Source organism: Falco peregrinus, chromosome 4 (genome assembly GCF_023634155.1).
Source record: "Falco peregrinus isolate bFalPer1 chromosome 4, bFalPer1.pri, whole genome shotgun sequence".
Taxonomy (NCBI): domain Eukaryota; kingdom Metazoa; phylum Chordata; class Aves; order Falconiformes; family Falconidae; genus Falco; species Falco peregrinus.
In genome coordinates, this window is record NC_073724.1 from 85,765,947 (window position 1) to 85,779,657 (window position 13,711).

General features: G+C 34.9%; 1 protein-coding gene across 2 annotated transcripts in view; it reads right to left on the bottom strand.

Moving 5' to 3' along the window:
* Positions 1-13,711, bottom strand: part of PCDH17 (protocadherin 17) — a 92,833-nt gene that overhangs the window by 73,316 nt on the left and 5,806 nt on the right. The gene's annotated exons all lie outside the window — the stretch shown is intronic.

The following is a 13,711-nucleotide window of genomic DNA, read 5'->3' on the forward strand; positions in this document are numbered from 1 at the left end:
GGAAAGGTTATTAGCTAGGCAGTAAACACTGTATGTGGCACATGACTCCAGTTCTATGTTTCTTCCCTACAAAGTGAAAAAAATTAGCAACAAAGGCAAAGCAGGACTTGGTTCTGAAGCCACACTGCCTGTACAGAAAACACACAGAAAGGGGAACGCTGACACTTTCTTCCTAGATGGGAGTCAGAAAAGAGGTAAATTTAGATCACCTCCTTTCCTTTAAAGCTGCAAACTTATTCCCTTCCTCTTCCTGTAATCCTTCCCTAGAAATGCAATGATTCCCTTAAATTCCTTAAGAATTAGGAAGAAACTCACAGGTAATAAAACTTATATTATTATTTTCCAATTCATTTTTTTTTTTTAGGTCATGCAACTCTATTTCAACATTTTGTTAAAAATCCCCAACAAGGTATTCTATAAACATTTTGTGACAGGATACAAAGCCCTACTTTCACACAAATACCTTGGCATAATTATTTCCTCTTAGCACTAGAAAAAGGCACACCACTAAATATGCTGCCGAAATAATGGCTGCATTTCTGACAGAATAGTAGATCATCAGACTTTATGGCTTCACATGCCTGTGCAAGATTTTCAACTGTAAAATGGTGATGAGTTGATTTATTATTTGTGACATAAGTAATTTAGGATTGCACAAAATTTACCAAGATTTTCCATCCCTAAATATATTTTAAAGCCGTAACTGTCATGTGTCTATGATGAGGTATCTCATAAAAAAGAAAGTTTGATCAAATGCACCATGAATATAGTAGGGGTCATCAAGTGGGCTTGGACAGAAAAAATAAGGCCTTCCTGCTGTAGAGCTTTGTGCATCCATACACAACTATGTCACTTCAGTGTTAACCTGCTGCAATGACTTCACACAGGACTCTTAGATTCAGAACAAGAAAAAAAAATGTTCTCTTTTTCGATAGGATCACACCGTCTAGAACACAACACACACTTATCTAGGGATCACCACAGGTAATCTATAAACTTCTAGGTATTTAAAGGCTGACTTTGACCTGTAAATTCTTAAAAGCCTGTGAAAAAAATGTTCTAGATTACCCCTCTCATTACAGCTTGCCATATGAAGACTCCAAGATCAGATTTTGCTGTGGATTAGGAAGTCTTCTTTCTGTTCCAAACTAATGTTGGTTTGTCAACATCTAGGACACTGCTGCAAGTTTCACTATAGATATAGGTACTGAACATGAATGATAATGTTTGACTGAGGGGTTAGTTAAAATACAGTGATTAAATTATGGATTTGCCTCTCTATCTTATTAGCAGAATGCTTACCGAGCATGTGAGCACTTTTTTCAAACTGGAGTGCATGCAATGGCAACTGAAGGATCCATATATATATATATATTTTTTTTAATCATGATCTTTCAAATAAAAAATTTAGTGCAATCTTCATTAAATAATGCCCACTTCACAGAAGTCCTCCAAGCCTTTTTCAGAATTCGGAAGTGTGTGTATGTGTGTGTGTGTGTAAGCCTGTCTCGAAATGGTAAGACATGAAAATACCACAGGTACAGTGCAAGAAATTCCAAACAAAAACTCGTGCAAAGGGGAAAAAAATAACGTGTTAAGATTGTTCACACTGCTCTTCCTGAATATTCAAACTAGATAATGTGTAACACAGACTAATGCTGCTCCCTGCAGGTGGATCATGAGCCAACATGAAGCCACATCAACTTCTAACTTCACTGAAATTCAACATGGAGTTAGGTGCTTGGTTGCAGAGAGTGATCTCCCAAAGCAGAACCTTTGCATGTAGTTCTTCACATACGCCCTCAAAACTTGTTTTCAGGTAGAAAAGCTCATTAGGAGATGAACTACATTATATCCATGGAAAGTTATTCATTAACATAACCTCAGGGCCATCTTAACTTACTGGTGCTTCTTTCTAAATAAGCACGCTGCTGTACCACTGGGAATAAAACAAATTATTTACTATACTCTAAATACTACTATATGGTCTTCACATGCAACTTTGTTAGCTTCACCATAAATTCCTAAGAATGACTATACTAGGTTTCCTTTGTTGTTTTTGTTTAAATCTTCTCAGGCACAAAGTAATAAATACAAAATGTCCTTCTAAAATATGCTAAGATCAAGAGCCAACTCATTCACTTTCCATGAAAATAGAATTAAGATCTCACTCCTAGGACTTTGTGTAACAAACTTCAGCACAGAGACTTTACAAGGTAATGGTATAGAGCCCTATTCCTAAAGGTTTATAATAGGATTGTTGCTTTAACCTTAACCACAGCATAATAAACAGAATCAATATAATGATAATACAAGCTACCAGCAATCTTAAGGATGTGCAAGGAATAGACAAATACTGGCAGGAATTAATCTGCCATTTTCACACATCTGCCCAAGGGAGGTATTGTAATTGCAAAAATTTACTCCTAGACTGCTGAGACTCATAGTAATTATGTTTCTTTTTTAATAGAAATAGCCACAGGTAGTAACAAATTGGGTTTTGAGATGGGGAACTGGGCATGCATTGTAACCCAAATTACTATGTAATTGTCTTTATTATAAAATACTATAGAAAACCTATGGCTCAAAATTTAAATCAGGACAAAACCTTTCCTTTAAATGAAGTCCTCTCCTCCCACAGCTATTCAACACAAATGCCTATTTCTTCCTTCACTGGTATCAGCAAGACCAGCATGACTGCAAGTAATTTATCTTTATCTAAACATCTTTGCCAATGTTAACCAAAATTTCTGAAGCTTATATTTGCCCAATAGAAACAGCTTTCTCTTGATTTACTTTCATTCAAGTGAAGTAGACTAGCAAGTAGGTGAAAATCTGGAAATCCAGCTACTTGTTCCTAAGGTTCCTTTGCCAGTATCAGGGGATGAAGAAAAGAGTGTGTGTGGTCTACATATACTTTAAATGAACTGAAATTAAAGTTTTCTTCAAACTTCTGGAAGCCTGTTTGAAACAAATGAGCACAGGAAAGTACTTAAAAAGAGTTATTTCATGCTTGAAGGAATTATTATTCCATTACTGTCACGTTGTTGCGATAATGAGACATATACTGTTGGGAAAGATCATATACGTGGTGGCCAATGAACAAATAATAAAATAAATGTATCCAGTTACTTCAGTCCCTTGTAATACTATATCCTGTTAGGCCTGAAAAGAAGCTACAGGTGATTTAAACAGAAAACATGCATTTACAGATTGAGACAAAACGGAGACTATTCATTGAAAGAAATAACATAAAACATTTTGTTTGCCCCTCTTTTTCACCCAGCGGTAACTGATACATTCCTTGCCTCGGAGCTATGATATGCAAATTATCGTGTGCTTTTAATACCTAACACAGTTGATGGAAGCAACTGAGAGCTGATTATTCTCATATGTGACATGACTTATACCTTCTTTTCATCATTACGCTAAATCTTGGTCTGATAGTGGGCTAAAAAGCTTCAAGACATGTAACTTCCACCATGAACTGGAAAATGAGGCCCTTCCTTACCTATACTCTTGCCTCAGGGAAAAAAAAAGACAACAGCATTTGTCTCTAAACTTGATGTTTTCTAGGTTGCAGCAAAAGGTGCAGATTGACTGCATCTTCCAAAACACTGTTACACAGCTATGTACAGATCATACACCATATCTAAAGAAACCTAGATGCACATTGGTTGTTAACAATGCCTTTTATCCAGCTAAATGTTTTTTTTGAGTCCATGCTGCTCTTTTATCTATGTATCTCCACATAAGCATTCATACACACAGTTATGTGATCTGACATACAGTCCAGAAATCTAAATAGTTTCTAAGGCTTTGTGGCTGCCATTTCTAAATGGCTTCTAAACTCATTATTTCCCAAGCACTCTAAATTCCACTATATTCTTATTGTCATTTGATCCACTGAAATAGAGAGATCAGAAAAGAGCACACTTGGTACTTTACAGCTGTGGCTGGATAATCTTGCTCATGATCATCAAAGCAGGATTGTTTTTATGATCTTCAAATCCGCATATCAAATTACGCAAGTCTATGCAAAAAAGCAAAAATATCAAATATTCAGACACGAGGACTATCTCAATAGAGTACTAGAGAATGCAGTTGGAGGATAAGTGAACAGCTTCTGCAGCTTTGCAGTGTTTTTAAAGCAGAGGAGAGAAGCAACAGGGAGCAGTTCAGCTAACACAGACTAACAGATTCTGGACTGAATTCTGCACATGCTTATGCACATCAGCAACCCCACTCCTGTAAGTGATCTATTCAGTCAATGGTTCTATTGATCTAAATTAAAATATTCACTGAATAAGTGTTTTAAGGATCATGCCTTGAAAGACATAATACTAATGTAATTGCACATATATAAGTAAGTTTCCATAGGCCTCAAAATTGCTTACGCACTGATTAAGGACATGATGACGTGCTCTCTCTAGATTTGTGGAAAAAGAGTCTTTTCCTTAATACTGTGTAGGAGCAAAGTCCAAGCGCTGAATCTGAGGTCCGTTATTAAAACAATGTTCTTTACTTTGTCACCTTTAAAATTTTATAGAATACAAATATTTTCATTAAGAATTAATGAAACTTTGTTTAGCCCACTTCAGCTCACCTTTTTTTTAAACTGAGCTGTAGCTAAACAAGCTTAACCATAAATGGTTTCTTAGCAATCAGCAAAGAACGAGACAAAAATATAGTAAGTAAAGAGACTGACTGACATGTTCTGTGTTTGAATCATGGCATTCATTGAAAACAACAGAATAACACTATCAGAAGTTTAAAACAAAATTATATTAATCAAAGAATACATATAACTGTCTTTAGGACAAATTATGCATTTAAAAAATACAAATTGTGATTCACATGTCTGCTCTCTATTAAAAAAAATCCTTTAGCTATTATTAAAAATACATTAAAATCCTTCAAATTTTGATGAAGCCATTATATACCTTTTGTTTTTAATTCAATTGTCAAGTGTGCTTCCAATGATTTTAAAAACAGTATATATCTACAAAGCAAGCAAGAGTTTATAGCTTTGAAGACTTGAAATTGATTTTTAACGCACCAGCTTTCAAACACTACAAAGGCTGCTCTCTGCTGATAAAGACAGTAAACAAGAAACTGTCCTTTAAATGTTCCCTTTAATGTTTTTCTTTAATTAAAAATCAATAAAAAAAACATTGCAACATTAAAAAAAAATAAATTAAGACATTAAAACATGTTTAAGGTTTTTGACACGACTCATTCAAACTAGAACCAAAACTTCTGATGTTACTTTTGTTTACTTGTGTTAGTTTAGACTTTCTTTGTACTGTAAACATTGTTAATCAAGAAATAAAACCACGTAAAAGTAGTTTATCACTGAACACAGCTAATTTTATTGAGTAGTTATGTTAAAAATGTGATGAAATAGAACTAGACATTATAAAAGTACTGAAGTAAAAAGATTTTTTAATACCTTTAGATGATTTTAATATATTCCTTTCCTCTAATCAGACCAAAGCCTATTTATGTAGATTAGTTACATCTAGAGTCTCATTTATCCAACCTGTATTTATCCTTTGATCACAAAGCTTGTTAACTTAAATGGTCTTTTATTGTTATGATTCGTTTTCCCATAATTATGCAGTTTAACTGCCTGATTCTTTTTTGAATAAATATATGCAAACGCGCCAATCATATTCAGCAGTGTTATGCTGGATGCTCAATGAACTGTAAGAGCCATTTCAATACAATAAAACTGCCTGGAAGTGTTCCAGGGCAAGGACTGCAAATACCAGTAATCATAGTGTCACTGGAACTAGTACAGACAAATACAAGCGTGTCACACATATATCAATAGATGGTCTGAAACACCGCCTGAAACTAATTTTGCATGTCTATCACTGCAAGAATTTACAATGCACTGTTCAGAGGTCCCACCCACACAGCTGAAATTATGCATTTTTATCTTGTAACAAGACTTTTCTTTTCCCCTTTAGAGTCCTCCTTTGGCGTGCCACAGAGGCGGCTGCACACAACCACCCAGCAGGGAACAGGATGTGATTAGAAACTTTTCTATTATGGGTAAAAGCATTTTAGGAACCAGAGGATCTCTGATCTGATACATACATCGCCAAGCCCGTAGAAAGGTCCATGGCTAAAATAAAATACTGTTCATTAGAAGGATTTTACTTGCCTAGATCACTTATAGTGTACTAAATTGAAAATAGATCAGCATGGGACTGATTGTCTTGAGGGCTGAAAGAGAATATATCCCCTCACTGCACAAAAGTGAGATGCAAATTGATCTTTATGCTGTCCCTCTGTGCAAGCAGCACTAAAAATTGTCTGAAACTATGCAGTTATATCTTTATATGTAGATGGACTCTTCAATCTTGAGGACACTAGACAAAGAAAGGAACTATCATCTCATCTCAAACAAGTGAGATTAATTGATCTTCTGCTATCCTTTCTGTATAGGTAACACCACTAACTAGTAGAAGCAATTCAGTAGAAGAAAGAGATGGTTCTCATGTGACCTTAATAAGCAGGAATTGTATCAGCAGCCTTTGGGATTTAGCTAGAAAATATATGATTGCTCAAGGAGGTTATTTAAAGCACTGCCTAATATCCTAATTAACAGGGACATTCATATGCATTTGCTTGTTCTTGAATGTATTACTTAATACTGAGTATTTAATCTAAAATGCTTAATAATTTTTTTTTCTTTCTCATAGGATTTATAGTAAATAATCCAGTATCTTCTTCTGTTAATAAAAAAAAAAAAAAATGTCTACATCAGACTTAAAAACAAAGGTTGCACTAAAAAGACCATAACAAATATATTACCAGAGCTTAGAATGCACCTGGCTAAAATTTATGGCAGGCTGCACAAGAGTCCATGTCACCTTATTCTATCAGTGAAAGCAGCAACTAGTTACTCTCTTTTTTCTCCCCTTAAAAACATAACAAATGAAACAAACTCAAGCAACATTTCCCCAAAAATAATTTTGTCCCTTTTTTCCTTGTACCTTTTTCTTCTTCTCTCTTTTTTTTTGTTTTGTTTTTTGTTGGTTTTTTTTCTTTTCTATTTAAGTAAGAACCTGCAGTCCCCTGAGAGTTTCACTTGTTTCCTTTATTTCTGAGCCCTTTAGCATTAATTTCACCACTTCTCTTCTTACAGCTGAAGTAGAGATACAATTGAAAGTATAAAGCTCTCAGGCTATCTGCTGCAAAAATTTGTCCCAACTGCTCTACTCTGACCTTTTGACATCAAAGGATTGCTTCTATACTTTTAAAGATAAAAACAGAGCTGTGTTTCTGCTCCGGTCAACAAATCATTGTTTAACTTCTTTTCACAGAAAATTCTTACCTGTTGGAAAATACTAGTACTAGTGTCAAAATGCCTTTTCTTTATACATGCAGGCACTTCTCAGTCTTGAAGAGGTATCTCAAGACCTCTGCCATGCATCCTATTATGTTTTCTTTCTGAAGAAAACAACCCATATACATACACTTTTTATTTGCAGAATGAGTGTCTTGCATAGCGAAACCTAAAACTAATTTGACAAGGCATTTTAACTTTTGTAGAAATAACAAAAGAAAGTGAAATCAAGCAGAATCTTTAAAAACATATGTGTATGGTATTACCCAGTATGGTAATGTTTCCTGGGAAGGAAAAATGCTAGGAGAAAAAGAACAAAAAGAAGAAAAAAAAATTCATTTGAAAACAAAATCCTAACTGTTTTACAGCCAAATGTTGTGACTTGGGAAGAAATTATTTTTTTTTAATTACATTTTTGACTCATTAGAGAAGCCAGGTTGTATCTATGCTTTCTTAATACCAGCTGACATTTGAGAATATTTTACAAGTACCTAATGATAATTTTCCATGTAAAAGTATTTGCTGAATTTTAAGAATAATGCTCTATTATACACCCTTTCAAAAATATATGAAAATGTGGAAATATATGTTCATCAATAATGTTCAATGGAGTCTTTGATTTTAGTTTTGTACCTGATTACGCTAAGTTAATGGTTGAACCTGATGATCTTCAAGGTCTTTTCCAACTTAAACGATTTATGATTCTATGTTACAGTTCACGTCATAGTTACAATATCCTCTAAATTATTTCCAGTCTCCTTAATTATTTGTAAAGAACCTGTAAGAAAAGATCACAAAAACCTGAAATCTAAAAAAAAATGACCGAATCATACTATTCTTAGCTGCACTCTGTAAGGGTCTTAATCACAATTTACTCTTGAACCACTGAAATCATTGACAAAGTCAAAATTATTTTATTGACTGAAATGTAAGAACAAGCCTTTTCATCAGCCTGGGTGAGGATAACAGAAACCTGACCAAACCTGCTGTTTAAAGGTAACTCCTCAAAGGATCAGTCATTGAAGTTTCACTGGTAATTTTGTGGATTTTCCCATTTAAGGGAAAATTTGCATGGATTTTCCCATTTAAGCTTAGGTACTGACAGGGAGCACCAAGATGAGGAAAGCTCAGACAACTTTAAGAGCCATTAAGAGCTGTGATCTGGTAAATCCTCATAACTTGCTTCATGTCTTTTATTTTAACTGCACTAACTTTCTTCAACTCTTAGATTTTATAAAACGGCAAGTTCTATGGAGATGCTATTATTCTTAATTTATTGGCTAACTAGAATTCCTGTTCTGGCAATACCATGTACTTCCTCGTGACAGCAATATTCTACTTCAGACTCCTTAATTGTCTTTTTCTCTATTGTGTTTATTGTTCTGTATTACAGCATATAATCTTGCTCTGGTTCTTTAGATATTTTATTTTTTTTATATGGACCTATATATCAGGAATGATCCTTTTGAAATAATATTGATATAAATAATGCCAGAAAGGAGCCCAAGATCAAGACCAGAGCAGATGTAATGCGCCCAATTCTGCTTCCTCTGCCTATTTCAGCAGCCAGGGCAGATGCCATAGTGAGCAGTATGTTGCCAGATCTGGTCCTGAAATACATATACTTTGTGTCACTGTACTATGCAGCATACCTTGAAAAAAAATTAAACAATGCTTCATGAAAATATAGAAAAGATCCTGTCCTGAAATTCTTACACAGCCAACCCTGACACTGATTTAACTGAATAAGTAAAACTAAAGCTACAGCATGATGTAACACAAAATCATACTAACTACAGACTGTATTTACACAATGCAAACATTCACTGAGGTTATTTTGCAAGACATCTAACCATGTAAAACACTACAAAAACTACCATAATGTATCTTTGACAGGTAGTTCTGAAGTTTCATGTGATGACAATTTAGTGTCCTTAGATACAGCCCTAGAATATGGAGCTATGAAATTTTGGGAATTACAGAGTACGAACCTACAAACTTGCCAATGTGTAGAAATGACCTGGCAACCTCTTGGTGCAAAATGTTAACTTCTACTAGCTCTAGTGAGAGAGAATAATATTCCTCATTTGCAGCAGAAGATATAAAAATAAAAAATAAATACCTCTGTTTTCATATAGGAATTTAAATCACTGAGAACGGATGCAACTTCTGTGAAGAAGGCTGCTTCTCCTTATACTGCAGCAACTGCACAGTTCTTTTTGCAATCTTGAAATTTCTGGGCTGAAGTTTCTCAAAGTAAAGCATGGGATAGTATATCTAAAGGCAGAGCAGCACTAATATAGCTTATGTTTTCTATTTCCCATGAAGACTATCTTCCTAGGTACTACTAGACACCTGGCAATGAAGCTGCACTGGGACTTGACAGTAATCTGTTGACACATCATAAACATCAGGTGCCTGAAGTATTAAGAATGATCTGTACTTTATCTTAAAATGCTACAGAACTGCCTAGTACAGCAGCTACAGTGATTCCCAGCTTGAGCACTTCTTGCAACACAGGCATTCTTTTTTAGCTGTCGTTTAGCAAATGCTGTGACCACCGTTTTCATTATTCATGCCTGTGCCATTCCTGATATACTTACAAACCTCTCCAAGTTGCACCACAAGTATAATAATAAATAGTGCCTAGGATGATCAACCCTACTTGCATATGTAGTTCTGTACATAACTGTTATGTCACTTTGAGGAACCTATTTCCAAAACCTACTTGTTAAAAGAAACTATTTGCTTCCCTTTCTCTCTCCATTTTTTTATCTATTGTAAACCTGCAAGAAGAAATTGTGACTTACTCACCCAGGAAAAAGTGAACGGATTAGCTCAGAACTTTTTGACAGGAGAGGTATGAACATATATGTGTATGTTGTACATGGTATTTCTTTTTGTAATGTCTGCTCTTCAAAATAAATCTAAATTTTGTTTCTCTTAGTCAGGTGAGTAGGTCAGCTTGATTTACTCACCAGAATGAGATGAACGGAATTTGCCCAGTAGTCTTTAAGCTCTAGAGTGAACAGAAATTTTCTTTCAGGCATGTTAAGTTTCCATTTGCTTCTGCTTTCCTCTTTTTTTCTCACCAATAAAAATGAATAGTTTAGACCTTAAGTGATTCAAAGGTCACATGGAATTTTGAATCTGGTGATGGTAAGTGTATAGCACTGGCCTATCTAAAGTATGTTTAGAATATGATTGCTGAAGTTAAAAGCAGTGACACTTGCTAAAGTGTAGCTGTTTTAACTTCCCAGTATGTTACGAAACTGCTCTTCATAGGCATGAACCTCATGCGCACACCAGATCACAAAGAGTCCCTAAGCACTTGCAAGTTTCATACACCAAGAAAAGCTGAAGCTATACAGCACCCTTGGATGTTCATCCAAAATTTTATACATACATGTATGTATGCATGTTTAAATTACTTAACTTTCATGGTACTGAAGAAGTTCATCGATTCACTAAGTAACACATGCAACCGTGGTACATAGCTGGATGCTACAAAGTAGTCAGTAAACACACAAGTTGCTAAACCGTGTGACTAACGTATTACAGAAGTCACTTAAAGAGAGGCAACATTATACCACTCTTACTCAGGCAGTATTTTATTTAACTGCTGATCATTCTGGGTCAGTCGGAAACCCATAGTCACTAAGTAATGCTTTGCTCCACAGGTGTTCATTGATATAAATTGGGCTATCTGTAGAATAAAATACTATTCATGAGAAATAAGGGAACCATAAAGCCTACTGACTTTACTAGCTCTTATTAGTAAGCAAAGCAAAAAAATTGTTATGCACTCCTAATAAGAGTAAGAAAATTTGGATCTTACTGAGAAAGAAATTATTTATTTGATTTTAAATATTAATAGACTCAATTGGATATACCAAGTAATATAATATTTAGCATGTGTATATATATCCATAGATATATAAGTATGTATATATATATAAACATAAAGTTTTAATAACAGCCTCCTGCTAGAGAATACTTGCCAAGAAAATGAGAGTGAAGAAATACAGTTCCATTGTACGAATTACATACCGTGAGATTCTCGTGGTTCAGTAATGTATTTGGAAAAACTAAAGCGAATATTCACTAGAGAACACTTAGACAATCGTTTACTTTTCCCTTACTGAGGTAATGAAGAAAACTGCTTTTCTGAACTGACTAATGAAAGGAGATGATAAAGCAGCTGTTTGAATTCTGTATCTTTTTTCCACTGGCTATACTTTTGATTTCTAACTGTGCAATTTACTTTTCCAGACACAGGTTTCCTGGAGTGATTATGGATACAGTAGACCCAGAGAGGTGGGCTGATCTTTTACTATTTCTCCCTAAGTCTTTAGTTTGAATTTTACATGAGGCAGAAGTACAGGACCAGACACAAAGTAGTGTCTACATTCTAAATGCAAATCTTATATAAAATTTACTCCAGGGATGTGGAGATGGAGAATACAAAATGGATTTTAGCAACACAAAATTATAGTGAAGAGGATCAGATTTTCCCATCTAGCTACTTTACTTCTGCGCCTTTCCTAAATAGAAACCAACCACTCTGTTTCATATTGTGTATTTGTTTTGTCAATACAACTACAAAAATATCATATCAATAAGTATGTTTAAACAGGTTGTTCATTAGGGAAAAATGAATTTTTCCTCATCTACTGGCTGGACCATCTCGACATTCAAAACATTCTGTGTAGATATTCAGGGAAAGTAAAAAAATATTAGATATACCAGTATGTGCTATGAGGAGTTATGGTTAACATTTCCCACAGTTGTCATAATGAAAACTCTTAGAGAAACCACAACACACCTTTTTATGGGAGGAAATTCCTCTTTTAGTTTTATATAGATCTCAGAAGAAAAAAAAATCATGATTGATATTATACAGTGAACACTGTAAAAAAAGGAATCATATTTTCCATAGGGATTTTACACTACAATTTAATCTTTACTACTCAGTAGCATCAACACATGAATTAATTGCTTTATATAGACATTACATCGTTGTAGGAAAGTATAATTTTCTGTCTTTTAGTAACTATTACACTTGTCAGTGGGGAAAAAAAATGTGGAGTTTTTTTAGCATTCTGACAACTCCATTTTACAGTAAAAAAGTTGACATTACTTAAACAAGTGTCATTGAAAGTTATTTATTTTTTAAAGCATGAATTATAAATCAAATTATCTCCAGTTGTGCCCTAACCTAAACTCTATCCTGAAGTGTCACTTTTTGTTAAAATCAATTTCAGATTTTAAGTATTGCTCCACTCACCTAATTGAGAGGAACACAAATTCATGATAGGCATAAAAGGAAATCGTTTCTGTGACACAACTCAATAGTGGGTTGAGGATTAGTTCACAGTGACCTTGTACAGACAGCTTTTTTCTTTTTTTGTTTCCTTCCCCGCCCCCCCCCCCCCCCCCCCCAGCTATAAATATTCAATTTCTAGGCCATCAGTTACTGGAATTTTGGTTGCTTAACTTGCCAATTACTGATGGCCACTTCTATTTAGTTTAAAACATTAGATTCAGCTGGCGACTAGAACATTCTGCGTTCACAAACCACAGGGTGTGGTAACTCCAAGGTATTATGAATTTTCTTTTGGTACATCAAGTGTCTACAGTGCAACTTCTCTCCCACAAGCTGCATACACAAAATGAGTCTGTGTCACTTCTGATACACTCAGCTCATTCCCTTATGAGTCAGAACAGCATATTAGGAGAACCACAGGATAAAACATTTCAAATGTATTTAATAGCCATTATCCAGAGCCTGCTTTCAATCCAAATGTTAAAAATCACTTTGGAACATACCTGTAGTATTTGAACATTGAGCTGCATTAATCATGAAGTAGAACTTTAAATTCAATCAACTGGAGCCAAATTCTGCCCTCACCTTCACTCTGCAAGTTCACTGCTCTGGAATACATCTTCTGAGTTTGGACTTTAAACTACCTGCTAAAAATTAAGTCATTCTTTGATCAGCACCCTGTATCCAATGGTCCAAATTCTGCCATTTCTTACATTCACAGAAGTTGGTAGAGGACAGTGTGGATATAACTGGCAGCAGAATGCAGCCCAGCTGTAATTTCTAAATAAGTTTTGGTAGGAGACAGAGCATGTAAGCCTTTCGCTATAAAGCAGTCATCAATATTGACTCAGGCTACTGGAAATCTGACTAGTTGTTTTGCTGTTTTATGACAGGATGTAAGTTTTGTTAACATTTGGGGGTAGGAGGGAATCATCACATACAATTTCTTTCTATTTGACTAAGCAGAATTTTCAGCACTGCAGGTTTGGTCTCTTATGGGGAGAGGAGGAGGCAATGGGGCCCCA